Source organism: Drosophila innubila, chromosome X (genome assembly GCF_004354385.1).
Source record: "Drosophila innubila isolate TH190305 chromosome X, UK_Dinn_1.0, whole genome shotgun sequence".
NCBI lineage: Eukaryota > Metazoa > Arthropoda > Insecta > Diptera > Drosophilidae > Drosophila > Drosophila innubila.
The window spans coordinates 32,147,982-32,175,328 of NC_047626.1; the positions used below are offsets into that span (position 1 = coordinate 32,147,982).

Here is a 27,347-nt window from a genome sequence, read left to right on the forward strand (position 1 = left end):
AAACCGGGGGTTGACGAGCGAAGCGAGCACGGGGCTGAGCCCCCTAGTATTATATAAGTTTGTTGCTACTTTTAGATTCAGCAGCAAATTTTCAACAGCAACAAAATTAAAATTCTTCATAAATAACTGATAACTGATAATAATTTCATCGTACGAGCGCTGAAAAAACGTAGAAGTCTGATTTGTATAAAAAGGTATCATGTCATTTAGCAGGTTCTGATTACTGATCCATCAGAAGATTCAGGTTTGCAATCTTTTATGAAAAAGAATCGCTTATTAAAAAAAAACTATAAAAGAATTGTAAATCAAAGTATTCGCATTTATTTTGTATTTCCTCGAAAGTAAAGGAGTGCTGCTCCATCGATGAAAACAAATGACGATCAGAAGGCGCCAAGTCTGGTGAATATAACGGGGGAGGTAGAGGCTCCAAACCAAACGATGAAATTGTTTCCTTGACCACTTTAACTGAATGGGCCGGAATTTTCTCAATCTGCAAAATGACTTTTTTTTTTTGTGATATATCCCATTTTTGTCGTTTTTCGATCATATGTTCTTGGTAACGGACGGCATTGACTCTTTCGCCGAATTTCAGAAGCTCGAGGTACACCACTCCATTCTCATCCACACAAACCTAGCATTTTCGTGATTTTTTTTAAAAACATTAAATTCGCCACTTTTAAAAAGTTGAAAACCGCGTTCACATGTCTTGACAATTGAAAAAAATATCGCCTTAATGCATTGTTTTGTTATAAAAGCCCTGGGACGATAAGAATACCGAATCGGCCCCAGAAATATTCGTACCCATGAAATACTTCGATACAGCAAGTTTCAGATTTTTATCTACTACCACGTCTGAATAAAACGAATAATAATGAAAATTTGAAAAAATTGTTATTCTCTGCGTCTTGTTAATCAAATGATCTAGTAACCGGATATGTTTTGGGGCATGATAGTAGCGTTTTGAAAAAAAAAAATAAGAGCCATATTTGTCCTTAAGACCTATAAAAAAAACGAGTTTTAATTTTTAATTAATAATCGTAAAAATATGAGACTCATTTTTTTAAGTTCCCCATTCAATTTCCGACGAAATTATGAGCTTAGGAAATTTTTTTTTAAGGGTACAACATATCGGAAAAAAGAAAAATTCGATTTTTTGCGCAAAAAATAAATTTCTTTCATGATTAACTTCTAAAATGATAAAATACAAAGCTTTTGTGAATATTATACTGATAAAAACAACGACAGCGTTCAGAACGCTCATATAAAAGTAATTGTTTACATAGAATAAACTATATTAATTATTATTATCTTTTTAAATATAATAAATTAATCTGTATCAAATACCATTGTTTACATAATTCAACTAGTTTTCAGATAATTTATACTTTCCCGCTTAACTTTCAGTTCATTCAGATGGCACTGTAATTCGAAACTGGTAACACTGTTTTTTGTTTTCATGAAAATCCACTACACGAATTTCTGTCGATAACCTCAAAATTACGTACTGTTGACATTCTCATCAAAAACTGGTCGTGCCTTTATTTGCATTCAATAGTTCATTTTATTTAGTTATTTTCTTATTTAAGTGAAAATATGTCGACACCTAAAGCAAATAATTTCTTCAAAATTCATAAGAAAAAAAAAAAAAACGAGAGGAACCCCGAAACATATACAATCTGATGAAGATGTTGAAGATTTTTCAACGATTCAGGACAGGATCAATCGACATTATTAAAGGCGACAGAAATATTTACTAAGAATACCAAAATTATTAAGAAATATATAATTTTATATAAATATAAGTTATATCTAACTTGTAAATTAATAAAATATAAATATTATAGATAATTGCAATTGGGTGACACATTGCATTTAGCTTTTTGTTTTTAATTTTTTTTACCAATGGTTTCAGGCCATTTAAAAAAAAAAAGATAACAACAGCAAAAAATCAACCAGCAGCGTAGCCAAACCTATGAAGGATACTATTGTAGACATTGTTTATGCATTGTTTGCATTGTTTACGGATTGTTTACATTGTTTACGGATTGTCTACATTGTTTACGCATTGTCGTCATGTGTAGAAATTCAAAAATTACGCGTAATGGCATAACACTGCAGACGAGAAAGGCTATATTGATTCAGTTCATTGACCTGAAGAAGAATATATATATTTTATGGGGTCTATAATGTCATGCGTAACTCTTTTCGTGACAACATTTTTTTTAGTTGCTTGAGCACGGAAAAGCACCTCATAGCAAAGACACTAGCAGAATTGTTTAGTTGTTGAGAAATACTGCAGATGGCGTTAATTCGAGTATTGTAAAACTTACAGCAGGTGGCACAGCAGTTTTGGTTCTGTGGCGGTCAGTCGATACGCCTCCTGGTGGATTCTTGGCGATATCTATCGATAACAAAAACTAATCGACCTTTTCTCTTTTGATCTCTCACCGGCAAAGCTCGCCTTGGGAATGTATTAACGAAATTAAAGACAATAAATTAAGTGACTAATTTTTTATTTATTTATTTAATTATTTATGCACGACTATAAGCAGTCGGCAAACAAAAAATTACCAAGTATAAAAATTAAGTTAAAGATTACAAATACAAATAAAATTAAATATAAATTATGAACTGTATAGAAAAAAATTAAAGTTAGATCTGGGGTAAGCAAATATTATAAATGATCCAAAATTTGTTGCAAGGATTGGGGAAAACCCAGAAAAATCCAATCAGATCAATAGAGATTAGTATTGTTAATAATAATAGAATGAATGTTAGATTAGTATAATGTAACATAACAAGTTATTAGTACTTGTAAGGTCAGGGATTTAACGAGAGGTAGAGAGAGTTCAGAGGAGAAAACGTGCATAAAACACGAAAAGAATCGTGTGAAGCGTAATCAGTTGTGCATGTAATAAAAATAAAGGCTTGTAATTCCTAGTTGACCTGCGGGGGACCATTAAGCTGAGGCGGGCCAGAAGGGAACTAGAATCAATCTCGCCAATAATCAATTTGAGAAGAAAAACAACACCAAGAGTTTTCCTTCGATTAATTAAAGACGGAAGATTGAGAAGACGAAGCCTATGGGAGTACGGTGGTAAACGAAGGTTGGGATCCCAGCTAAAACCACGTAAGGCGAAAAGCAAGAATTGCTTTTGATCTGATTCAATTCAATTCTGGTTTATTTGATACTGCCGGCTCCAAATGCATGAACCGTATTCCAGGATGGGACGAACTAAAGAGACGTAAAGAAGTTTTGTGGTAAAAGTATCATTAAATTATTTCGACCAACGTTTAATAAAACCAAGTACTCCTTTGGCGTCATTAGAGTAGAGATGTGAAAATTGAAGAATAATTTGCCATCAAATAAAACTCCAAGATCCTTTACAGAATTTATACGTTGCAAATGCGAATTGTCAATCATATAAGAACCTAAGCAGGGCCTAGTACGACTACTTGTCATGAGCATACACTTTCAACAACTGAGATACAACTTACTGGCCGAGCACCATAGTTGCATAACATTCAAATCGTCTTGCAGTCGATTATAAAGAAGGGGGTTAGTGTATGAAAAGATAAGCTTTACATCATCCGCATACATTAAAATATATGAATGGGACAGAATAGTGCGTAGATCGTTAATGAACAGAGTAAAAAATAAAGGCCCCAAGTGACTACCTTGAGGTACACCAAAAGTAACGTGAACCGAACTCGAAATGGTTGACCTAAGAAGCACTTTTTGGGTGCTACCTTTTAAGTAGGTGGAAACCCAACGTACAAAGGCGGGAGGGAAACCTATGCAATTAAGTTTGTAAAACTAGAGGTCATGGTTCACAGAGTCAAAGGCTTTACTGAAGTCAGTGTAAATGACATCAGTTTGCTTTTTCTCTGAAAATGCATAATGGTCGATTTACAGAGATGCTGCAAAGAAGAAACAAGGATTTTTTCAAATAATTTAGGAATGGCTGATATTCTGCAATGCCTCTGTAGTTCGAAATATCAGACTTACCACCTTTTTTGTGGAGGGGAATTATATAAGATTCTTTCCAAAGATATGGAAAGATTGAAGATTCAAGGGATAGATTAAAAAGCTTATGCAACGGAGCAGCTAAAGAAGAACAGCATTCCTTAAGGAGACAACTAGGAATGTTGTCTGGCCCAGGAATGAAAGAAGATTTTAAAGAGCTAATAGAAGAGATTATTGTGTTATGAGAAATAGAGGGAGCAAACATAGTGTTTGATTGAAAAATATAATAAGGATAAGATGAGTTGAAAGTGGAGATTGGAGAATAGGTGGATTGAAAAAAGTTAGCAAATAGTTCAGCGGCTGCAGAGTCGTTGCTGGCAATATCTTTCCCATAAAAAAAGAGGAAGGTAAACTGGGGGATTTACGCTTCAAGCTTACAAATTTGTAAAATTGTTTAGTGTCACGGGAAAACTGTCTTTTGCATTGAGTTTTCGTAGCATAGCGAGCTTAAATTGGCGAAGTCCGACATGGCTACTGTGTACTTACACCAGTCAAGACTCGAACCAGACTTCTTATATTTTTTAAAATATTTAGATTAAATATTTTTAAAATAAGAAAGTCTAGGTGTAAACCAAGGAGGCTTTATAGAACCAGACGGTGGAACATAATTTGGAATGCACACATCTAAGAGTGCATGTAGAGTCTCATAGAAAGAACTAACGGCAATATCGATGTCAGTAGCTTTTTCTAAAAAGCAAAAGTCGGTAGCAAGGATAAGTTCATTAAGCAATGAATAATTTCCCTTTCGAAAACAACGACGAGGTGATTGCTGACATAATAGAGGTGGAGTAAAAGGTTTTAAGATTGAGATAGAAAATTCTATAGTAGGATGATGTAAATCTTCAGGGATACTTAATGGGTATGCCCTAGAGACGGCAGTAATTGCGAAATCATTAATAAATCAATATCAAGAATTCGATCATTATGATTTCTTATTGAATTCAGTTGAAACAATGAGAGATCAAGCAAGTTAACTAAAAAATTATCTTGGTTTAAGAGAAGAAGGTAATTTGTGCTACTAAAAAATGGCCAAGAAATTTTAGGCAAATTAAAATCAAATCAAAATCTAACATTTTGATAATGAATACAGGCAAAATTGGGCCGCAGGTCTAGTTTTTTGAAGCCGTACTAGCGGTCTCCTGTACGTTGGAACTGCTGTCTGTAAGAGACAAGGATTCACTACGCCTTTTGGGCTTAAACTCATGAACAATCATATGTGGTGGCCAAAATTTTGGATCACAAATGACAGTAAATAAATCGAGAGGGACACTTATTTTAAAAGATTATATTTCACGGGCCTTAGCAAAATTAAATTTAGTTGTTGAGACATTAGCAGAGACTTTGCTAGAAATGTATGCCTCTACATTTTCACAAGTCGTGTCCGAGGATAACCTAGACACAAATACTTGCTTACGAGGAGCAACAACATTTAAAATAGGGATCTCAGATGTATGGGCCTCTACGTTATCAGTCCTATTGTTAAGCGCTGCAGTGTGAGGAGGTCTACCCTTCCGACCAGATCCAGCCCGCACCAAAGACACGATGACTTGGGCTGATTCAGTTGACTGAGTGATATAATCACCTGTAGAAGGTGTAGGAGAATTGAATAGGTTATTAATACCCGGAGAGGCCGATAAAAACAAAGTTGGCGAAGCGTCTTGATATTGACGAGATGCCAATGGAGTCACGGGAGGCTGAGTAACCGGTATATTAGGGGGAACTGATAAAAATTGAGAATCAGGTGGTGAGCTAAATTTATATTGGCTAAGCAACTCCAGACTAGAGTCAAAATCACTCGAAAGTAGCTTAGCCATTTTATTAAGTTTTAAGAATTGGTTTCTCACAGAATTATACATTCTTGAGAAATAAATTTTTATGTCGATTCATACTGGACAAGACCATTTCACTGCATCACATTCCTTTTTAAAAACGGCAATGATCTTATCACAATCTCAACCTGTAAGACCAGCACACTTTGTATGCATGATATTCTCACACAACCAACAATAAATAAATCTCGGTTGCTCAGAATCATCAGCACACTTGATAGTGCAGTTTTTCTTGCAGCACGACATATTTCCAATAGGGGTTAAACAGATAAATAAATAGGCAGAGTTGAGCGCGTAAATAGAGTTGGAGGCACTCAAATGAAGCTCTAAACAAGAGAGCGAAACACAAAAACAATTTGCTTGTGAGAGCGCGCTGCTGAACAAAAACGAAATGCGACAGAGAACACACACACAAACAAATGTATTAAGATGTGCGAAGAGCCGAAACTGAGATAAGGAGATGTAAACACAAACAAAAACAATCGCTGTGCTTACAATAACAACAAACTTGTGTGAGCGAGGTTAAAGCAAAAGCCGAAACACACAAACAAACACACGCACAAGAATGTAATTATTTAAGGGAAACTGCAAAACTAAGTTTAGCAAAAATAAAATGCTATATATTAGGACCACAATGCACAAATGATAACAGCTTACACAGCAATTAGATACCACTTATGTGTCTTATAATTCACAGAAACGGATGAAAATTTAAAAGCCAAATAAAACACGTCTGAATCAGAGAACTGCAACGGGTAAGAGATGTTTAATCAGACTCGAACATTGACAATCACGTTCGAGTAGCAATGATCGAAATGATTTTTGACCGTTTGTGAGCGTTCGTTTCGATCGAGTCACGAGTCATGATCGAACTTGCTAGTTGATTTGATTTTATGCATACCCGTTTTGTTGAAACGATCGGATCGATCATCCAGTCATACTCGAGTTGACTCGTTTAGAAAATGTGCGAGGCAGAGCGCGCACGTGGCAGCGTTTGCGCTTAAAATGATATATATTTATGTGCGTAAACAAGTATATAAATGCAATATTTATGTATTTATGCTTAAAACGTTTATTGTAAAATTTATTACGAGCTGTGTATACATAAGTACATACATATGTATATACATACACTGAAAAAAAAGACCAAGTTCTAAAATCAAGAACATTCATCTTAAATATTTTGTTCATAAAATAAGATTATTTTAAGACCAAATTACTAAAACTAAGATTATTAATCTAAAAAATCTTAAAATCTTAATATAAGAATAAAAATCTTAAATAGTTAGGAGAGTATAAATAGGTACTATTTCGTATCAAACATATAGTGGCACCTTGGCGCTCTGGTTAGAGAGGCCGCTTCAGTTGTGAAAGCAGTAGGCGGCGGCTCGAATCCCCCTCGTAACAATTTAAAATAACATTTAAAAAATTACTAAAACAGAATAAAATACAAATAAAACAAAATTTAAAAATAAAAAAAATATTTTTATTTATTTTATTTTTTGTTTTAATTTTAAGAACATTCATTCTTAAAATAAGAACTTGGTCTTATTTAAAATGTTCTTAAAATCAAGATGTGTTCTCTTAATTCAAGAATTTTATGTTCTCGACGCATTTTTTAGACCAAAAATCTTATTTCTGAGACCAAAATCTTGATTTTAGAACATTTTTTTATCAGTGTACATTCACGCAATTACATCGATAATGAAGTTTTAGTATGGAAAAGTTTTTTGTTTGTTGAGGTATCAGAACCAAAGTGATGTAATATGCATCTGGACTGGTAATATACATATTGATAAATTTTGGCTAAAATCGGACCACTATATCATATAGCTGCAATAGAGTCGCTCAATCGAAAATGAATCTTAGTATGAAAAAGTGTTTTGTTTTTTAAGATATCTTAACCAATCTGATAGAATATGTATTTAATTTTGTTTTGTCCATCCTGGCCGATGTTCGTTTAAATCGGTCCACTATATCAAATAGCTGTCATAGGACCGATCGGTAGAAAATAAAGTTTTAGTATGAAAAAGTTTTTTGTTTTTTTAGACATCCTAACCAAACTGATAGAATATGCATTAATGTTGGTTTTGTTCATTCTGACCAGATTTGGTTCAAATCGGTTCCATATATCATATAGGAACAATAGGTCGAAAATAAACTTTTATAAAAGAGTACCTGGGCTCAGGGTATCCTACTGTCGAGCGTGCACGAATTGGCTGCACTATCAGTTTTAAATACCTACACTCAGGCTGTTAGGTACCCTTACAGTGTTCAGATCTAACACGTATGTTTTTGCACTCACTTACATACAGTAACCGACAAAACTCAACATACCTGTACATAATTTTATTTCTAAATTTTTTTCATTATCAATTCACAGACACACTCTCTTGTATGCTCTTCAATCTTCTGTTGGAGAGTATAATGAGAAAGACTGGTGTTCATCAGACGGGCACAATACTGGCAAATAAATGTGTTCAGCTTTTTGGATATGCTGATGATATTAACAACATTGCAATCAGAGCAATCAAAAAGCAGTCGGCTAAAATAATATCAAGCGGATAATAATTACTAGCAGGTGCTACTTTGGGCTTAGTAGGTAAATCAAGAATTCAGCTCTTTCTAACACGACGAAGATAACACTTTACAATACGCTCATCATTCCAGTGCTTCCATGTGGTGTAGAGGCCTGGACAATAACACAATCAGATGCAGCTGCTCTTGGGGTTTTTGAGAAAAAAGTTCTTCGCAAGATCTTGATATTGAATATACGTGTAGGTAATATCGGGTAGCGGGTCTAGTTTTTTTAACTCATGTTCGTTGTAACTACCAGTTTTAGTGAAAACAGGCAAGGACTCAATACATCTTTTGATCTTAAAATCATGGACAATCATTTGCGGTGACCAACATTTTGGATAAAAATAGCTGCGAATAAGTCGAGGCCAATGCATAGATCGATATACACTTCCCTCATCCCTCATAAATTTAATAAAAAGCTATAAAAAACAGCCGCCCCCATCCTACGCCCTTGGACAAACAAATATCATCTGGTAAAGACCCTTACACTCTTAGATGGAGAACTGTTCCAGACTCGATTAATTCGAGCACATTAATCTCTGAGCTCTTGATGCTTCTGCCTCAGGTTTCAAGCGTTTTCCCACTTAAGTTTTTAGCCAGGTCATGTGCGGCTTGTGCATCTTTAAAAGTATTATTGTTGTTGATGTTTATTTTCTATTGAACTTTGATCTTGATTGTCCCTACTCTGTCGTGGCGCGCCATTGCCTCCACTTGTAAGACAGCTTGCCCACTGCCTGTCACTGTGGGGCGTTTGACATGTTTTTTGTCATTAATTCATTTTTCATAAGTATTTTAATAGAATTTATTAATTTATTTATTTTAAAAGCGAACAGATTATAAATACTTCAGATTATTATGATACATACCATACTAATGTGAACATAAAAGTAGAATGTTAAGATAACAGCTGTAAAATTCAGCTGTTGCAACCAAAGACCTTGTGGTTTGATAAAATTTAAATTTGCAGTGCATTTTAAAATTAATAAATATCCAAGAAAATCATTTTATTTCATAAAAATTTTGCAATGGATGTTAACCCGAATAGCCCCAGCATAACCAAATGGTAACACGCATTAGACATTTACTAAAACTTAATTTTTAGAAAACATATAAACATGAGACCAACTTTAATATGATATTCTAAGAGTAAATTGATGTCTCTACTGATGAAAAGTTGATTTAAAAAATCTCTTGAAGCTAGCTAATCAAAAAATGCGCTTTAAGTTTCCCTATATTCTGCAGTGCAAAAAAACGGCACTTGACAATTTGTCGCAAGTAAATTTAAATCGTTTAACTAATTTTAGTTCTTAATTCTGTAAACATTGGGAATTAAAAACACTTTTTCTCGGTAAATTTACGCTTTTCTTTTTCTTGTTACCATATGGTAACAATAGTACCGACAGGGTACAGGTGTTAGTGGGAAGGTAAAAATTTAAATGATTGCAGCTAATGGGGCTGTTGGGGCCTTTTGGTTAAATAAAAAAAAAATTATTTTTTAATACGCGTCGATTACTATCTCAATCACCCAAATCATATAACTGGTTCAAAAGATAAATAAATTTGAAAATTTTAGTGTCCTCAAAATGAAATGAAAAGTCAGTTTGTTTGTCTGTTTGCATCAAAACGCTAAAGAAGCTTAAATGTAATGATGGGTATTTATTCCTTTTCGAAAATCTAAAAAGGTTAGTTCGACAACTTTTTGAAAAAACCGCTAGTTTGGCGGGAATACGCTAAATCCCGCTAAAATTGAAACCTCAAAACCATAGAAGCTACAGATATGTTCTATATATCATTGGAAAGATATGTTTGAGGGCTTTTATGCGTACCTTTAAACTTTTTTTCTAAAGTACTCAGGTAAAATTTTACAGGTGAAATAAAGTTTTTTAGCTTACATTTTGGCGATTTCTGACAAAACGGCTCAATTTTGGTTGAGGTTTGGAAGATAGTACCTGTTTAGTGAATAAATACATTTTTCTATCGGTCGAAAATCACGTTTTAGTACGAAAAACTTTTTGGTTTTCTGACATATTTCAACCAAACTGATACAATATGCATTTAACTTGGTTTTAAATATCCTGACCAAAGTTGGATCAAATCGGACCACTATATCATATAGCTGTCATAGAACCGATCGGGTCGAAATTAGGTTTTAGTATGAAAAACTTTTTTGTTTAGTGAGATATTTTAACAAATATGCATTTAGGTTAGTTTTAAGAATCCTGACCGAATTAAGTTCTAATCGCACCACTACATCATATAGCTGTCATAGGACCAATCGGCGAAAATCAAGTTCTACTGTGAAAAGCTTTTTTGTTTTATGGGAATTCTTAACCAAACTAATACAATATGCATTTAATTTGGTTTTATGCATCCTGACCAGAGTTGGTTCTAATCGAACCACTATATCATATAGCTGTCATAGGACCGATCGGGCGAAATCCAAGTCTTAGTATGAAACACTTTTTTTTTATAGTAGCAAAGTCGTCACAAAATTGGCGATCAGAATTTTTGGGGCTAGAAATTGCTTTCGACACTAGACTTTTACCTCGTGTAGAGGTTTTTTTGTGGTATCATATAGCTGCCATAGGAACAATCATATTTTATGAACCAAACAGTACCGAAACCCGATTAAAATGTATGGAAAAAACCTGTACCCTGTACTTCCCTGCGTTACCCTATGGCAACACGAAAATAAAAAGCGTAAATATACGGAAAAAAAGTGTTCTTTTGCAAATTTTTTTTAATATTAAAAAAAAAACACTGTTTTACCTTTCTAATGATGTGTGCATTGCATGTATTTCAGTACTAAAATTAGTTAAACGATTTAAATTTACTTGCGACGAAATGCCAATTTTTTGCACTGCAGAAAATAGTGAGCAACTTAAAGCGAATTTTTCGATCAGCTTACCTCTAGAGGTCGTTTCAATCAACTTTTTATCGGTTAGAGACAACAAATTACTCTTAGAATATCATATTAAAGTTAATCTTATGTTAATATGTTGTCTGAAAATGATGTTTTAGTAAATGCCTATTGCTTGTTACCATATGGTAACGCTGGGAATATTCGGGATAACTTTCAAATAGTTACAGAATTGTCTAAGCACTTGTTAAGCAAGTGAATAATCCATATTGTAGGCATTTATTCTTTATCCAGAACAGTTAGTCTTAATGTGCACCTTTTAACAATTTTTGTAAAATACAATTTTAAGGACACTGTGTCCTATAGGTAATTTTACTGTTTGGGTCATTAATAAATAACTCTTAAACTACTCAAGATATGGGCTATGGATAGCCCAAGAAGTATTTTAGAAAAATAGCGAATATTTTTATTAATAATAATTTGTGATTTTAGGAATCACTGCGGACGGCAGTTCGCGTTAGTGACGATAGCATCACGAAGGGTGCGAAAGGCGACTAACAATATATACAGCTAAGTTGGAAAATTTGCTACGACTGTCCGATCAGTCTTAACTTACAAAATGGCATACTAAAACTTTTTCTAACCAACCTGGGTCATGAGAAACGGGGGTGTAAGTGGGAGGGGAAAAAAGTATATGATCGCAGCTTATGGAGCCGTTGGGGCTTTTTTGTACCATTTTATTTTTTTTAAATATAACTTAAAAATACGCGTCGATTGATACCTCAATCACCCAAATCCGATAACTGGTTCAAAAGATAAATAAATTTGAAAATTTTAGTGGACTTTTCAAAATGAAATGAAAAGTTAGTTTCTTTGTTTGTCTGTTTGTCTGCTTGTATCAAAACGCTAAAAAAGCTTAAATGTAATGATGGGGATTTATTCCTTTTCGAAAATCTAGAAATGTTTGCTCTACGACTTTTTGAAAAACAGCTAGTTTAGCGGGAAAACGCTAAATTCCGCTAAAATTAATATCTATATATCATTGGAAAGGTGTGTTTGAGGGCTTTAAGGCGTACCTTTTAACTATTTTTCTAAAGTAGTCAGGTAACATTTTACAGGTGAAATAAAGTTTTTTAGCTTACATTTTGGCGATTTTTGACAAAACGGCTCTAACGATTCCTGTTAAATTATGTTGTAAAACACGTTGTAATACGAACAATTTCGCGTTTTTTTGTATATGAAACATATATTTTGGTTGAGGGGTTTGGAAGATATTACCTGTTTAGTGAATAAAAACATTTTTCTATCGGTCGAAAATCACGCTTTAGTACGAAAAACTTTTTGGTTTTATGAGATATCTCAACCAAACTGATACAATATGCATTTAACTTGGTTTTATATATCCTGACTAAAGTTGGATCAAAGGACCGATCGGGTTAAAATTAGATTTTAGTATGAAAAACCAAATTGATAGCATATGCATTTAGGTTAGTTTTAAAAATCCTGACCGAAGTTAGCTCTTATCGGACCACTCTATCATACAGCTGTCATACTTACATACCTACTTTTCTTTATAATTAAAGAAAAAAACTTTTTTAATATTTTTTGCCTGCATTAATGATAAAGTTACAATGTCAAAAGCAATTGCAAAAATTTCTGATATCCCACAAAAAAAACCTCTACACGATGTAAAAGTCTAGTGACGAAAGCAATTTCTAGCCCCAAAATTTCTGATATCCAATTTTGTGACGAACAAAATTCAGTTTAATCTAATATAAAAATATAAATTAATAAAAAAAAAGCGAAAATTGGCATTCGGCACTGCGCAAAAAGTAATTTTTATGTACAAAGAAGTTCACACTTTTTACTCACAGTGCACAATGCCAATTTTCGCTTTTTTTATTAATTATATTTTATTTAAAATTTTAGATTAAACTTAATTTTGTTCGTCACAAAATTGATATCAGAAATTTTGGGGCTAGAAATTGCTTTCGTCACTAGACTTTTACCTCGTGTAGAGGTTTTTTTTGTGGTTTGTTATTTACAATAGTAAAAGTTTATTATTTCTACTACCTTGGCCATGTGCCAAGGTATATACATAAGGACTAGAACGAAACCCGCATTTAAATATACTGCGTAGTTTACGAGTTATTAATGAATGCCACAAAACCTGGTTAAACGTCCCATAGTACGTGCCACACATGGCGAGTGTTTCAATCTCTGTGTATGTCTTCGTCTGTATTTGAATTCGATCGCTGGCACGACTGTTATCTGACCTCGGCCTTCACGGTGGTTCTAGGTGTCAACAATGTGTGTCGCCCGCACCTTACATAATACTTAATCAAATCAACTCAAGTTCTAAAAGCCGTTAAAAAAAGATTTATTTGGTAAAACTTCTTCATCACGATGACACGCAACTTTTTTTTATCGGCTTATCAACTGCTCGGCCTTGCAGCTGTTCGCATTTATCTAACTCAGTTAGGACCCAAATCGCCTTTCTAGCTTACATGACTGCACGTCATAATTTGCAACTAAAGCTAGGTTCTCACGTCGGATTAATGTTCCGTTGTTTACATTACTAGTTTAATTAATTAAGTCCCTTAAGATATTAAAAATGAAAATCTATGAAGATTCATCTGAGATATTACTATATCACCAATCCTGGCCGACTGAAATTGAATGGTATGGTTGAGATTATTATAATTAGGCGTAATTCAAAATCCCACAAAAAAAACCTCTACACGAGGTAAAAGTCTAGTGACGAAAGCTAATTCTAGCCCAAAAATTTATGATATCCAATTTTGTGACGAACAAAATTAAGTTTAATCTAAAAATTTTAAATAAAAATATAAATTAACAAAAAACAAGCGAAAATTGGCATTGTGCACTCTGAGCAAAAAGAGTGAGCTTCTTTGTACATAAAAATTACTTTTTGCGCAGTGCCGAATGCCAATTTTCGCCTTTTTTTATTAATTTTTTTTATTAAAATTTTTAGATTAAACTGAACTTTGTTCGTCACAAAATTGGATATAAGAAATTTTGGGGATAGAAATTGCTTTCGTCACTAGACTTTTACCTCGTGTAGAGTTTTTTTTGTGGGATATCAGAAATTTTTTCAATGGCTTTTGCTTTTGACATTGTAACTTTATCATTAATGCAGGCAAAAAGTAAAATATATAAATTTAGTTGTTGAACGTATTTCATATTAAAAAATTTTTTTTCTTTAATTATAAAGAAAAACTAGGGGGCTCCATCCCCTGCTCGCTTTGTCTACTTACTCTACTGTCGGAGACCCCGTACTTACTATGAAAAAAAAAGTTGTTCATACTAAGACTCGGATTTCGCCCGATCGGTCCTATGACAGCTATATGATATAGTGGTTCGATTAGAACCAACTTTGGTCAGGATATATAAGTCTATTATATTAGTTTGGCTACGATATCTCGTAAAACAAAAAAGTTTTTCATACTAAGACTTAATATTGGACCGATCGGTCCTATGACAGCTATATGATACAGTGGTCCGATTTGAACAGACTTTGGTCAGAATATATAAAACCAATTTAAATGCATATTGTACTAGTTTAGTTAAGATTTCTCATAAAACAATAAAGTTTTTTACAGTAGAGCTTGATTTTCGCCCGATTGGTCCTATGACAGCTATATGATATAGTAGTCCGATTTAAACTAACTTTGGTCAGGATATATAAAACCAAGTTAAATGCATATGCTATCAATTTGGTTAAAATATCTCACGCAACAAAAAAGTCTTTCATACTAAAGCCTAATTTTGACCCGATGGGTCCTATGACAGCTATATGATATAGTGGTCCGATTTAAACCAACTTGGGTCAGGATATATGAAGCCATGTCAAATGCATATTCTATCAGTTTGGTTGAGATATCTCATAAAACCAAAAAGTTTTTCGTACTAAAACGTGATTTTCGACCGATAGAAAAATGTAATTATTCACTTAACAGGTAATATCTTCCAAACCCCTCAACCAAAATATGTTTCATATACCAAAAAACGCGAAATTGTACGTTTTACAACATATTAAAATTTAACAGAAATCGTTAGAGCCGTTTTGTCAGAAATCTCCAAAATGTAAGCTAAGAAACTTTATTTCACCTGAGTACTTAAGAAAAAAAGTATAAAGGTAAGCATAAAAGCCCTCAATCACACCAATAATATATAGAACACATCGGAGCTTTTATAGTTTTGAAACTGTTGAGGTTTCAATTTTAGCGGGATTTAGCGTTTTCCCGCTAAACTAGCGGTTTTTTTTCAAAAAGTCGTAGATTTTCGAAAAGGAATAAATCCCCATCATTACATTTAAGCTTCTTTAGCGTTTTAATGCAAACAGACAAACAGACAAACAAACTGACTTTTCATTTCATTTTGAGAAGTCCACTAAAATTTTCAAATTTATTTATCTTTTGAACCAGTTATGGGATTTGGGTGATTGAGGTATCAATCGACGCGTATTTTTAAGTAGAATTTTTGAAAAATAAAAATTTTACCAAAAGACCCCAACAGCCCCATTAGCTGCAATCATCTATATTTTTCCCCTCCCACTTACACCCCCGTTTCTCATGACCCAGGTTGGTTAGAAAAAGCTTTAGGATGAATTTTTTAAGTTAGGACTAAACCTTTCGATCGGTATACATCGAACAGTCGTAGCAAATTTTCCAACTTAGCTGTATATAGTGTTAGTCGCCTTTCACACCCATCGTGATGCTTTCGTCATTAACGCGAATGTTGAACTTCTTTAATTGTTACCAAAAAAATAATGTTGTAACAAACTTATAGTTTTGATATAATAAATGATTTTCTTCACATACGGTACTCCTGTGCTCATAGTTTTGATAGCTTTGTCCAAAATGTATTATGGTGGGCTTACATAGGGGCACGGAGAGTAATATTTGACAGCCACAGTGAGCAATGTGAACACAAATGATGTGACATAAAATTCAAGTGGCACAAAAAATGTGTCACTTTCGATGTGAACACCGGTGTCATTCCGTGCCTCATATTTTTTGTGCCAGAGGCTGGCACGGATTTGACAGAAAATAGTTTGACAGCTGTTTTAGTAGAACCAGCTCAAACGAACCCTTTTTTCCCGTGCCAAGCATATCGAGCAAGTTGGTTCTTTGGGACACTGTGGCTCGACTAATTATGTTTTTTTTTTTTTTTTTGCAATTCTTGTGTTTTGAAATGGATTTGGCGTACATTTTGAGAGACACTGGGCTTTAAACTGGTGCTCTGTTGTCAGGCGATTTGTGCAAGAATCTTGGCGAAGTAATAGCAACTCGAATATAATTTATTAGTATTTATTAAATGAAAAATAATATAAAATAAGGAGCTTCAATAAACGTGTCTGCTTCGCACCAGTGCCAGATCTCTTCTTTTCTTCTTCTATCGATTATTCAGTCTATCGATATCGCTTAACTTAACATAGGCATGGGCATGCCAGCTCAATATAATGTTTACAATTTTATAGTTTTTAAATTAACGTGATCTTGAAATTTATTCCATAGAAAAGCAAAAGTTATGTTGGATGAATATTTATTAATTGACAATGTTAATTGGACTAGAAATAATAAAGAAATGCTAGCGAAGTTGTGTGGGATGCTCAGAAATAATTATTATTGATAAATATGCATTAAATTAACTTTGTTTGCTGGACGAAAATGCGCGCCACTGGCTTGTTTTTATTCTTTTTGTGGAACTTGTTTAATGTTCAATTTTTGTGAACTTTCTGAAGCCGTGGCGCTGAGTGAAAATCACAAGTAGTGTTCACATTGACGGAAGTCATTTTGACTTGACACAGCGCTGTAAAGCACATTTTAAGTGACGTCAATGTGAACCCTTTGACTAGTGTCACGGTTGTCAGAAATTGCCGCAGAATATGATGCCGCATTGTGCTCCTATGTAAACCCACCATAAGACTTAAGAAGAATATTATATTAACAAATAAAATTTTGCTAAATGCTTTTATTAGCTCCAACCTTACATATTAAAAACATAAAATTCATTTTTCCTTTAAATGAAAAGTACATAGATAAAAACAAGTGAACGCAGATGTTAAAACGTAAACCAAATATTTTCATTATATTGCTAAAATATAGTATGTGCCATATAAGTTGAGTGTCACTGTACATAATAACTATGTGCCAACTTTTAGGTCTGAATCTAGATTTTTTGAATTTCCACCAAAAATTTGGGAGTTTGAGTCAGTGTGCAATGTGTGGCCTGTTCCCAATGCACGGTAGCGATTTCGCAAGCGCTTTTAATGGCTGTCAATGTCTGAACTATTTATATTAATCAGATGCTTCACACTCCATAAAGTTGGGGATTATTATGGGAGGTGATGCATGTATCTGAGCTATATCAAAATAGGCCACAGCTCACACCTTACGCAGAACTCGAGTTGGTTTTGTAATAGGAAGCAGTTTAATTTGGGTCTGGAGTTGTTCACAAGCAGACAATTGATGCGATTGCATAATCCAATGGCCAATGGTAATTAAAATACAATTCTTTTGTTCGATCAATATGTGTGTGCGTACGTGTGTGTTTTTATCTTAATGAGCAAAGCTACTTAAGATTAATGTGGAAAAATATTTAGGCCATAGTTTTAGTTGCCTCAGTTGTAGGACTGTGACGGGAACTGCAACTGGATGCGTCGCCCACAATATGGTACTTTCAATGTCTGTCCATGCGCATCTTAAGCGGCCTATTAGAATATGAATGAATATGAATGTAAGTGCGTGTGCGTGGCGGGAAGAGGGGCATTTTTAGAGTGGCAGGCAGCAGACATTCTCCATTAGCCAACAAATTCTTACTCTGCACACTTCGTTTATGCATTGTGCTCATTATTGTATCTTAAAATTTTGTGTGGATTTCATTTGTTGTCGTTGTAGGATGCAGTGCTAAAAGGAATGGCGACCACATGGTTTCTTTGTTAGGCCTTTGACTTCTTAGAAATATATAAAAAGAGCCACAAAGCCATCGTCCAAGTCCCAGACATTGTCAGCAAATTCTCGTACACATAAGCAATAGGCTGTATGTAGGTGTAATACTGTGACTACGTCTAAAGATGTAATTGAAGTTAATGCTGAAGCGACTGAAGTAGCCAATTGTGGTTTGAAGATGCATTTAATTTACACCTACAAAATATTACAGTTTACACTACGAACAAGCGGATACCTTTTGCCTACGCACTTGGATGCCGTTCCGGACGCCGGAGATTTAATGCCTTTGCAGAACTCTGTATTCAATTTTCGGCTGATTACAGCTGCAGTATGTCAAGAAACACTTTACACACTGAAAACAAGTGGGAAAGGTTATAGTCGAGATCCCGACTTTAGGATACCCGTTACTTAACTTAAATATGTATAAAAGTATTTTTTTAAGAATTTTTTTTTAAGAAGAATAGAATTTGTTATTATTAATTTTTGTTATTTTATATTGCCTGAATCCAGTTGAGAATTCTTAGGCACAAGAATGACAGAAAAGTTTGCTTGGCATATTGTGTTGCTGTTGTTACTTAGTTGTCGATTCAAAAAATTTTAAATTAGCAACTTTTTCAGGTTTATAATTCTGCTAAACGTCAATCCCCTTGGTTAGCGACCTCTCTATATGGTAACCGGTGACTTGACACGCTCAACAACATACTACACTTGCATAAATGCAAGGAATATGCTCAATACGATTCGATAGATGCCAGTTCCATCATCATTGAAGATTCATCGGTACCATTTGGGTTGAGTCGAGTAGCGATTCAAGCCGAATGTCATATTTGCGTCGTCAGAACCAGTTGAGAATTATTTGATGCATTTTTGTTGTCTAACAATATTAAAACTATTGCATACTCTAAGGAGCTAATTTTGCTTCAAGAGCTTCGGCACGTTTATACTGCTGTTCTACTTGTCCGATCTTGCTGCGATTTTATAGGATAATAGATAATAGCAACTTGCAACTCTAATACCCACAAAAACGTATTATCTTAAATACTGTGGGTGTGGTGGTTTTCGCGATTTGCGAGGGCGGAGGGGGCGTGATAAAATGTAAGACAAACTTGACCTGCGTGGTGTGTAGAGAAATCTGCGAGCCAAATTTGGTTATTCTATCTCTTTTAGACTCTGAGATCCTTTTGTTTAAAGAAATTACTTTGAAAACATTAAATCGCCATGACTGCCATTCTACTTGTCCGATCTTGATGCAATTCAGTGGGATAATAGATAATACTAATAGATAACGTTTATTTTCACAAAAAGTATTATCATAAAACTGTGGGTGTGGTGGTTTTTCGCGATTTTCGGGGGCGGAGGGGGGCGTGGCTTGAACTTGAAACAAACTTGATCTGCGTAAGGTATATAGAAATCTGTCTGTCAAATTTGGTTACGCTATCTCTTATAGTCTCTGAGATCCCTTTGTTCAAACAGACGAGCGAAAGGTTTTTCGCTATTTGCGGGGGCGGAGGGGGGCGTAGCTTCAATTTCAAACAAACTTGATCTGCGTGGGATATATAGAAGTCTGTGAGTGAAAGTTTGGTATCTCTTTCTCTTATAGTCTCTGAGATCCTTTTGTTCATACGGACGGACGGACGGACGGACAGACACACTTGGCTATATCGACTCGGCTATTGATGCTGATCAAGAATATATATACTTTATAGTGTCGGAGATGCCTCCTTCTCCCTGTTACATACATTCCAACGAACACAATATACCCTTTTACTTATTTTTTAAGAAACGGGTATAAATATGCAATGTATTGACTTTAGATATAAAAATAGTAGCATTTTATTCAAAATAATCAAATTTTTTTTAAGTATAACAATGCAATGATTAGTTTTAGCAAAATTAGTAATAGGTAACTCAAAAAACAACAAAAACAATTATGACTCCTTTTTGAGACTGTCAATAAACTTTACAGAAAGTATTTTCATTCTTATAAATTCAACATTTTTAGCGATTATATAATATTTCAATCTAATTAGCTCGGTACCCAAAAAATGGGTACTAGAGCCTATTAGATTCGTGACAATTATGGTACACTACTTTGAACACCTTTATCTCCGAGACTATAAAAGTAAGAGCAACCAAATTTGGTGACAATACTCCGAGGATGTTGACCTATATCAAGTTTATTTTAAAATTTGGCCACGCCCACATCCGCCTACGTAAATGATATAAAATCTAATAACAAGAGAAATTTTAAAGCTGCAGCCTGCACACAGGATGGGGGGACAATTCCTGAGGTGTGCTTCAAAAAAATTTCAACGAGATCGGTTAGTAAAAAGAAAAGATATTTGAGGAAATATGATGTATGGAGGACATATAAACACCTGGATCTCATATTTATTTTCGTGTTGTTTTATAATATGTCCACATTTTAAAAAAGCAATATTAAATTAAATATGATATGTTATAAATTTTAATACTTTAAATTACTTAAAATAATGTTTCTTTATATTTGATTCAACTAAATGGTATATGTATGAAGTCGGATGACAATTCTGTTGCAGTGGCGAAAGGTGGCATGGCAATGATTTGACTTGATCTAGAAGAAGCAACATTAAATGCAAAATAATTTTAATACACACAAACATACATACATACATATGTATGTATGCGTACATACACGCACGTTTGTATACATGTGTGTGCGCAACAAAAGCGTGCAACGCTGAAAACGAAAATTGTCGATTCTTTTTTTGCTGCACAGTGGTTCTCAATGTCATTACAAAATGTAAAAATACATTAATGCAGTGATCTTTATATTATTTAACATATTACTATGGTCATTAAATATACAGTTACAAGAAGAATAATGCTGTATTTTAAAGTGGCACAAAGTATATAGTAGAAAATATAGATATTGTATATGCATTATTATTATAATTTATTATAATTATAATTTATTTAGTAGAGTAATAAATAGTAAAAACAATAATTTTAGTGCGCCGTAATTTAATTTGGTTTATATTTATTGTTTGTATCAAAACCAATATAATAAGACGACGCGCAAAAATAAATATTTTACTGTGTTTATTTCATGTTTTGACACACTGTGGCATATGCAAAGATCGCGTTCTTTGCTTCACACGCAGCTGCAAGACATAACGGTAATCGCAACTCTTAATTTCTGCCGCAGAGTAGCGACAAAGCTGCTTAGAAGTTTTAGTGCGAATTGTTTGTTGGCCGAGCTGGACGCGTAAGGAGTGCGAAAAAATAAGAAGTGTTTAATTAAAATTGATTTAACAATTAATTTTAATAATCAATTAAAAAAAAATAAGTGCATATAAAAGGGTGAGTATTTAGTGTTGTTTAGTTGTGTTTATGGCAGTGTCATGAAAAAAAAAGTTCAGGCACAAACAAACGCACAATGTATGTATGTATGCACGTGTACGAGCAGAGATCGCATAAAGTGCTTTATGTCTCGCTCGCTCTCACTCCCTGTTGTTATTGTGAAATTCGTTGCAAACGCGTCTACTGGGTATAAAAAAGTATTTTGAAAGTGAATCTTCAACTACTCGAATTAAATGTTTGAAAATACTTACTTAGAAAAAAAAATAACTTGTTTAAATATTATTTAAATAATTTAAAGACCTTTTTATAATTTGTGAAATAAAAAATAAAAATTTATAATAAATGCAATCATTTTGATCTCTGGTGAAATACATTTTTGTTCGACGGTACACATGCATACATACAACCATTAGTACAAGAATATGTAAGAAAAATATAATTTAAAAAAGTTTTGTTTTTGTACATTTTTATGCAGATTATCTTATGGAGTCGGATAATAATAACAACAATAATGACCCCTATCAGAAATTGAGGAATCTTTTGAAGTTCTTGATTGTAAGCTGCATTAATGAATTCATTTTTTTTTTTTTTTTCTAATCGACTTGTTTTTTTTCATTCGTTTTGTTATATCGAATGGAATTTCTGTTTGGTGGCTAACAACAAACAATCGTTGGCCTCAGAGCATAATTTAGACAAAAACTATGGCGAAAGACAGAGGTGAGTAATATAACTTCAGTTAATACCAACATTTCGAACACTTGCTTAATTATTTTTTATATAGTTTTTTTAAAATACATTCATTTAATTATGTTCAGCATTTATTACATTTATTTGTTTTTCTTTTTTTATTTATTAATTTCAGGATATGAACTAAAATGGCAAAAACTTTCCCATATCAGTCAGGTTAACTAGATCCTTTAGCTTGCAGATAGCAATGGTAATTTAATTTACAAATATTTGTTTTTAGTTTATTAAATATATATTTTAAGACCACGTGCTTAAAAAAAGTACTTTAATACAGATACGTCAGACTATACAATTCAACAAGGTATGAAGACTATCCCACTTGAACCGCAGTGGAGTATTTCGCTACGCTTTAGTTATACTTGGAAGATTGGACTATAAGTGAATAAATAATGAATAAATGCATTATATGATTTTCTTTTTTGTTTTAAATAAAAAAATCAAAAAGTATATTAAACTCTGTTTTATTCTAGTACAAAAATATTTGAATTAGATATGTACCATATTTAATGCATCAAATATGTTACATATTTTATTTAAAGCTGAAAAATAGTAGTATTAACAATGAAAAAACTTCATTTTTAATATGATATATATTTAATTTAAATATGTATACTGTTTAATTTCAATATCATTCATATTTGAATATAATATGAAAATATTAAAATGTTGGATTTAACTATGATACATATTTGAATTAAATATATTTTTTACTTAATTTAATAATGAAAATATTAGAATGTATTATGAAACGTATTTATATTTAATATGGTTTATTGTTAAAATTAGTTATGATATCACTTTAATATTAATATATAATATATAAATCATTCGCAAAAATATTTGAATCAAAGTGTATACTTATAGTTAGATTTACAATGTTTAATTTCTCTGTGTACATACATAACCGCAATTACAAATAAAGAAATATTTAAAAAATATTGTATCTTTTATACAGGCTAGAAAAAAGGATCAGTCTATTTCTATTTGTTACTTGCAGAGTAACACCTGCAGTTTTTTTATTGAAAATTCTGACCCTTAACCTAGACTCAATTCGTGGTTTTTGAACAATTAGTAGTTTGGGCTTTCCTGATAGTATGGGTATTTAATGTAACAGGTAATGCAGACTTTAATATTTTGTAGCCGAAAAGGTTATCAGGCTTCCCACAAATTCGAGCAAAAATTTTAACAAGGGAGCAGGTACTGTATTTATGGTATTGGTTAATGGTTTGAATATAGAAAATGTACGCAATAATTGTAGCAAGTCAGGTACTGTATTTAAGGTTTTATTATCGGTTAATATTTTGGTAATTTTTATATTAGTTGCAACAAAGTAGCAAGTATTGATTTTGGGTTTTTGTTAATGTTTTGGAAAATTTTGCCATAACTGTCATAAAGTAGCAGGTGCAGGGCCCAATTTTTTTTTCCCACCGTCCTCCTCGATTATCAAAATTTCATAAGAGGGATGCGAAAAGTGAAGTGAGTTAAAGTAAAAGTGTTAACTGTGCCTGTGACTTTAATAAATATTCGTAAAATTGGAGAAACATTTTGAAACTGTGTCCGAAAAATTTATGATGGCATTTATACGCTGTCTGGTCAACGCAAAGGACGTAGCTCTGTCTGAAATGTAGTGGAGGAAATTATAACTAAAGACGATTTGGTGCTGGCTGGTTTTGTGTTTTGTCGCACTTGCTCTAAGGTGTTGAAATACGCCAAAGGCCAGACATCAAATTTGAACAGGCATTCCTGCTGTAAAGTGATCAAGCAGTCCACAATCCTGAAGCCAGGGTCGGCACTCGATATGTCTGAGGCTTTAGGCAAATGCACGGCTTAGATATCCGAGGACTGCAGACCATTTTCTGCAGTGTCTGGCATCATTAATTTAGTGAAGTTTTTCATTAAGATCGGAGCTATGTATGGAAAACACGTCGATGTGGAAGGTATGTTACCGGATCCGACGACAATTTCCCGAAAAGTGCAGAAAGAGGCAATGGAAAAAAAACAAGAACTTAAGGACGAAATAAATAATGTTGTGTGCAGCGGCGGAGCATCAGCTACAATCGACATGTGGACCAGAGAACTGCAACGGGTATGTTCGAGTATGATTGAGCACCAGAGCGACAAGTTCCATCAAATCAACTCAGAGACTCGGTAGCAACGGGTTCGATCGAGTCACGGGTCTCTTTGTTCACGATCGAGTCGCGGGTATGATTTTTTTTGCTTTCGAACAATTCGGGTCGAGTAGCGTTCGAGTCATACGATCTGATTTGGTTGTGATTGTTTGTGAGCGTTCGTTTCGATGCGATCACGTTCGAGTAGCAGCGATCGTCATGGATCGTGATCGTTTGTGAGCGTTCGTTTCGATCCAATCACGTTCGAGTAGCAATGATCGAAATGATTTTTGAGCGTTTGTGAGCGTTCGTTTCGATCGAGTCACGAGTCATGATCGAACTTGCTGACTGATTTGATTGCTGATAGAATGCTGAAATCTATAATGGACAATTGGGGCGAAATAAACAACATATTGGCAAAGAATGAGGAAAGCCTTCGAGCTGTCCATAAATATAAATATTGTGAAGGCCCTCGTTGAACTGAGTGAGAGCTTTGAAATAGTCTTCAAGAAATTGCAGCTTCTATCCTTCAATCGACTCAATCAAAAAAATGTACATGCCGATTTTGGAAGATACAGATGCAATTGTAATTTTGAAACTTAATATTGTTCAAAATATTGATCAAACATGGGTCAACAATTTAGATATTCTTCATAAAATTTCATTGTTCTTATACCCACCAGCTATAAGTATGCAAGCAGACGACTTACATTTTATCAAGAATTTCTGCCTTACAAGCATTGAAGACCAGAAATTCGATGCAAGATTAATGGGCAATGGCATCTTATCTCCAACCTTAAATACATTAACGAAGAATTTATCTCTTGATTTTTGTCCAACAGAACAAAGTAGTCCAGAGTCAACTTACAATACTTCATCTTCTAAAAAATCTACTGATGCTTTCTTTTTTTCTAATTTAATGGAGGCATCTACCTCAAAAGCCATAGATGATCCGCATGACAAAGTGGAGAGATACTCCAAAGAAATTGTCTCTATGACTGACAGCTTTGATTTGATGGAGTGGTGGAAAGATAATCAAAGCAAATATCCGAATTTGTTTGTCCTGGCAATGCAAATTCACTCTTTTTGCCCGCTAGCAGTGCTGCGGCCGAGAGATCGGTTTCTTTGACCGGAAATATAATAACAGGAAAACGGAATAGACTTGGACCAGGAGCCGTTGACAGCTTGCTGTTTCTCAACTCTTTTTATAGAATACCAAACCATTGTCAAAATAGATAATAAACACTTTATTTTCATAAGTTTATGTAATATTCGAAAGTTTACCAAACTTTACAGTCGGAATTATGTTTCGATATTCTTGCGCAGTTAATGGCTTGCGCCATACTCTGGGTGGGCCATCATACAGCGTAATACATCATCATTTTTGACTGGTCGCAAAAAATGACTTGATATTAACATTCTGGCGGCTGATTGACGATATTTACAGCAAAAGCTAAGCGCATTTCCACATTGACCGACGAAAGCACAGGTTTCTTTCTGGCAACTGATGAAGAGTACTTATGCCGTAGAATGTCCTTCCGTACTGTTTCATGTGCAACAACCACGCCACATTCATCCTCAAGCTCCTTGACAAGAGTTCTCAACGATATTTGCGGATTTTGGTCAATTTTCCCCATCATTAGGGGGTCTACCCGTTTGCTAACCTCCTTTTACCGCCACCCCCACTTTTTGTTTCAAATGTTCCTTCGTTTCGGGTTCCTTCGTCTTAGAACAATGTACTGAGTTCGCAACAGATTTGCACAACTGGTGATTAAAGTAAATTAGTTGGACTTCGTCAAAGCATAATCTTTATCCAGGCTTTTAAAAAATTTAAGTAAATTACTTTTTAGATGCTCATTGAGCAAAATTTGCCAGTCAAATTAAAAGCAACGCAAATGGAGCGCAGCATTAAGCAACACAAAATGCATAGTTAACGGTAAAACACCGTTTTTTCTAGAAATGAGAACAAAGCAGAACTCGAAAACGAAATGAGTAAAGTGTTTCTTGACAGTGTCAATAAAGTGAAATCATTGCATTTGTCATTTTATAAGTAAAAAATATTACAAAACTATGAAAAGTTAGTTTTGTAATTTTTTTTCATAAATTAACCTAATAGTTATCACTAAATTGTAAGGAATACAAAATATTAGTTAATTTTGAATAAAATTAAAATTTGTTTATACAAATAAAGTCAATAAATTTAATTTATTGTGAGTGTGTTAAGTGTTTCTTGGCGGTGGACTGATTGAACCAAATTCGGTCAGGACGCATAAGAAAAAGTAAAATTCGTAGTCCGCGAGTTTGATTAAGATATTTCTATCAATCCATCCCATGGCAGCTATACACTATGTTGCACCGATTTTAACCTATTTTGGTCAGGATGTATAAGACTAACTTTCAATCAAAAAGCAATGTCTATGCTTAAAAAACATTTTTAATTTTATTTTTATTGAAGAAAAAGGTTTTAAATTTTTAACCCTTGTAAATTTTATCTTCGCAAACAGTTCGTTGGATCCGAGCGTTTTCCAACACTGTTCTGCTGTAAGCATGCTGAATTATATTGGACCAACATTTTCGGATTGAAATTCGTAAAATATAAGTGAACCCCGGAATAGGCTTGACAGAGCTCAAAAAATATAAGAAAAATTATTGAATTAGATCTAATTTCTTAATCATATTTAAAAAGAGGGTATTCATTATAGCAGGCAAGTCAAATATTTCGACTCAATCTAATGCTTGCTTTGGATCGGATTGAATTGCAAATGATATTTTCACAAAAAATGGTAACCCAAATTCGGAATCTACGGTCAATTCTAGGATGTTTTCAATCAATTCCTAGTCTCCGCTTTTGGAGTTAAAGAATTTTGTGTTGTTAGTTTA

General features: G+C 33.7%; 1 long non-coding RNA gene across 3 annotated transcripts; it reads left to right on the top strand.

Annotated features, from left to right (window-relative positions):
- Positions 1 to 22,086: 22,086 nt before the first annotated feature.
- On the top strand, positions 22,087 to 22,806 carry LOC117779600. Of its 3 annotated transcripts, none has more exons than XR_004617024.1 (4): positions 22,087 to 22,167; positions 22,293 to 22,329; positions 22,475 to 22,549; positions 22,621 to 22,806. It is a non-coding gene; the product is annotated as an uncharacterized LOC117779600 (long non-coding RNA). The 3 variants fall into 3 exon arrangements; XR_004617022.1 differs by having other exon boundaries at positions 22,602 to 22,653; XR_004617023.1 differs by having other exon boundaries at positions 22,634 to 22,653.
- The last annotated feature ends 4,541 nt before the right edge of the window (positions 22,807 to 27,347 follow it).